At 36.7% G+C, this 4,247-nt stretch overlaps 1 long non-coding RNA gene across 1 annotated transcript; it reads left to right on the plus strand.

Moving 5' to 3' along the window:
• Positions 1-238: 238 nt before the first annotated feature.
• LOC145420630 (uncharacterized) lies at positions 239-2,651 on the plus strand. The gene is made up of 3 exons (XR_013901952.1): positions 239-1,116; positions 1,372-1,467; positions 2,011-2,651. It is a non-coding gene; the product is annotated as an uncharacterized LOC145420630 (long non-coding RNA).
• Positions 2,652-4,247: the final 1,596 nt, after the last annotated feature.

Below are 4,247 nucleotides of genomic sequence, written 5' to 3' on the forward strand. Positions count from 1 at the left end.
ATAATAAACAACATGAGTGTGTTATCATGATGGTAATTAGACACGTTTGTATTTTTTCGTAGTCTCAAATGTGTGGTTGTGAGATAATCTCGAAATCCTTTTAACAGTTTAGAGGGGTATTCCACTAAGCGAGCTCTACAAGTCAAGGCTTGCGGAAAAATGCATCGCCTGATTCAGCCTAACATTTTACACTGGTCGAACTCGGTGCTACGAACGAAGTTCAGCTAAATTGTTCGCGCTAATTCGACAAGGCTCAACCAGACTGAGGCGCCTCCTTGACACCTTTAAGCCAGACCCTATCGATCTTTGCTAGATAAATTGAAATGAAATGAAAATAAAGAGCCGCGTTCTGCTCCCAGGCTAAGAAAGAATCATTGATGCAGACTGTGCGGATCACAAATACTCCCTAACCTGTAAGGCTGGGGTGTCCAAACTTTTTTCACTGAGGGCTACTTACTAGAAATTAGGTAAATAACCTTAACTTTAGTGTATTAAAGTGTATTAAAGATCACAAAATCACTTAAAAGTGGTCGAATATGTTATATTGTTGAATATAATTAAAGACAAAACTGCTTTCATCACAGCTTTCCATAAATGGATCTTTATTGATTCATTCAGAAAAAGCTTTGGTAGCTTATTTTCAGAACAGCAGCCTCAGATTTCTTCTTAGACAGAAGATTTACAGCACAGAGAAAAAAACAATAAAAGGGAAAATAGGACGGGTAAATTTCAAGTTTGTTATTTAAGTTATTAAGCTTAGCAACACACCTATCAACATTAGTTTGAAACGGTTAACATTAACAGACTGAACTGGACTTAATAACAGGAGTGCATATAATCTTAGTAAATTATTGTGGTGAGTATCAGCTGCGCTGGGTATGTAAATCGGGCCATCCAGCTGCGGTGCTGATTCGACGTCACTCGTGCCAAAAATCTGGACAAATGTTTCTTGATCAAGGAGCAGATCTGCATCAGATGAGATCAGCTGACTACATGCGTGTGTGCTGTGCAAAAAATGTTTTTGAACATTAATAAGTCGTCTTTGTGCACATATTGTTTACAGATATCAGACTGCAAAGAGCTACAGAGAGTCAACATTTCACCAGTTGTCAGTGGGTGAGTTTTATAATTTGTGTCCCAATTTAAATAAAAAATAAATACAAAGAAACTAGAGAATTTCGCCTTGAATTATTCAAAATTTTTAGATTTTTTTGGGTTACCCTTCTAGATTGACAGGTTTAGCCCATTACACAAAAAGTTTGGACACCCCTGATCTATAACAATGACAATCAGAACATGGCTATCCAACACTTTGTTTTTACTCTGCATTTGTGTAAATACTATTCTAATAGATATTGTGTGTTCATCTAGGAACAGCATGATGTAAATACAAGACGGGCCCTCGTCCTTCGTGCACTTCCTGTGTACCTGCGTGAAGATGCCTCCACGTTATTCAGGACTTGTGATGTAAGTGTACTGGCCTCAGCATCAACCATATGACATCGCTCAGAACTCAAGGAGAACCAGGGTGTATATCAGGAAGGAGGTTCAACACAGTCCTCATCTGACTTGTTTTCTCCCATATATCAACTATTGTTGAATAAGATTGCAAGAAGATTGTTACGCATAAACCAGAAAACATGAAAATAGTTGAAAGATTATTATACAAAAAAAATCTGCAGATAAAAACTATCTCCCTTTTTAAAATTCAAGTGTTCTATTTTTTTGGAGGTGCCATGTTGTGGTCAGAGAAATGTTTGGTAAATAACAAAAACAAATATCTTGGCATATATTTATTATTGAAAACATTTATTTACACATATGTTTTGAAACCAAACCCAAATTAAGATTATTGTAATGCATCATGATGTATCGCAATATCAAATTAAATCGTTGACATTATAATCCTAAAAGAAACGTGTGACTTATGAAGATTCACACCTCTAATCAATAGCATGATTTGTGTCCTTGTGGGGCTGAACTCATTCTTGTATTATTTTTGTTTTGCAGTCAGCAGATGGTCCAGACCTCACTGACACTCCTGTGGCTCTGCTGACAGTTGTCACGGATGACACTACTGATTCGGCCCTCTTCAGTCCCGAAAGCATCTGCATTGTCGTTGAGGATGAAATACTTGTGAATGGTCCCACAAATCTGGCTGAGTCATTTCTCCTGCTCTTTGGGTACATCTATGCACTAGACCTACAATACCCAAAGAAACTTGAGCTTACATTCACATTTATCCAGAAGGTTGTGATGGGCCTTGAGGACAACAAACCACTGAAAGGGCGTCTACTGATGCTGAAGAATGATTTGTTCAATGAGTGAATCACTCAGAATTGTTAAGCTGAGCCTTGATGTTTGTTCCCTATAAGTACAGCAGTGGAAACCAGTACTGTTTTTTTTATGTATTTTTAAAAAAGAAAGTGAGCTGCAGCTGTCAAGGTACAGTAAGTGTTAAATGCCTCAATGTTCTAATAGCTGCAATTGCTGTTAATACTGAAAATGTTATTGAATTTTAGAATTGAGATGGAGACCCTTGGAGTCTTTTTCTCTTGTTTTATTTATGAAGCACTTTTTTATGAGTGAGCTCTGTTGTTTGTGCCTTTTTAAAAGCACATTGTGTTTAATAAAAAGTTGTTAAATTGTTAGTGTTGTTACTTTCATGTTTTCTAACACTTTTAGCTGATTATAATTTACTGGGCAAACAGTTTAGAATTATTTGTAAGTGTATTTCCCACAGTATTTTAAAAAATATTGAAGATTTTAAGTGTTATTTCCCATATTATAAGTTAGAAAATATGAAAAAGTTTGAGTTTATTTCCCACATCGTATGAGTTGCAATATGTAAAATATTTTGAGTATATTTTCCACCTTAATTAAGTTGAAAAAATTGAACATTTTGAGTTTATTACTCCCTAATTATAAGTTGAGGAATATCAACATTTATGAGTTAACATTGAGGTAATTTAAGGCAACTGCAACTATAATTTTTATTTTAGTTAAACTTAAAACTTTTAAAAACATCACTAAAAAATTGTTGTGTAATCTGTTACACAACAATTTTTGAGTTCTGTGAACTTGTTAGGTTTTACAGTGTAGGAGAGAGGTGGCTTTTCTTCTTTACTGTTTTCGCGCTGTCCTTACAAAATGCTTAAAACTCACACACGCACGCACGCACACACACGCGCACGCACACACGCACACACGCGCGCGCACACACACGTGACGACAGTATTTAGAACAAAGCGTGGCTGATATATTTTTTTATCATAACTCTGGATTTACTGGCCTGTAATTAAAATTTTAAAACTTTAAAGTCCGAACTTTCAATGTGGCTGAAACAGAGACTCAGCGGCTGCAGCTTGTTGCTGTGTCAGCTTACATCAGTCATGTGATTTGGAGGTGCAGCGTGTCCGTGGACCACAGAGGGTTAATAACACTCACCTTCCATTTCCACAGTGTAACATCCACCCACCTGTGTAAAATCCGAAATTCCCATGGTGTTGTTCAGAATGTGCTCTGGCACAATCATAAGTATCGCTTGCTACTGAAAACAAGAAAAAAGCCTGAACCATTTGTTAATGGTAGGGGGGGAACACTATGCAATATTTAAAGTTTTAGCATTTATAATCACTGTTGACTGTAACTACACTCAAACTGTTAATGCTATCTTATTTTAATAAACAACACTGTCATATGCAAAACTGGGGTGGCACTTGGGGTGGCAAGGGATCATTTTAGGGTGGCACTTGCCACCCCATGCCACACTTCTAGATCTGCCCCTGTGTGAGAGAGACACTGGTTGTTTTAGATCTACATTACAGAAAGACTAAATTACATTACCTGTTATACTAAAGATTTTTGTGATTCTGTGTAACATGTTACAGCAAATAGCAGCTCAATCATTCTTTGAATACTTTTTTCATTTGGAATATTTCTGCTAATTCATTACCTGCAAGCGGCACTGACTTAACACTGCAACATAAAAGTCAGTTTTTTTGATAAATTGTATGACAATGAAAACAAAACTTAAAAAAAAATTCCTAATACATATTTTAAATGTTGTAGCTCGACCACACGTCTACTGTCATATTCTAGCTTCACATTCTGGACTCTCAGAGGTCCTCTCATTGGGCTGCTGTGTCTTTGTTTTGGTGTCTCTCTTTCCTTGTTGCCATGGTAAGTGCTGCTCTATCCCACCCATGTCTGCATCATGACCCAAGGACTGTAGATTTTATGAATCA

The sequence above is a fragment of the Astatotilapia calliptera genome, chromosome 15 (assembly GCF_964374335.1).
Source record: "Astatotilapia calliptera chromosome 15, fAstCal68.1, whole genome shotgun sequence".
Taxonomy (NCBI): Eukaryota; Metazoa; Chordata; class Actinopteri; order Cichliformes; family Cichlidae; genus Astatotilapia; species Astatotilapia calliptera.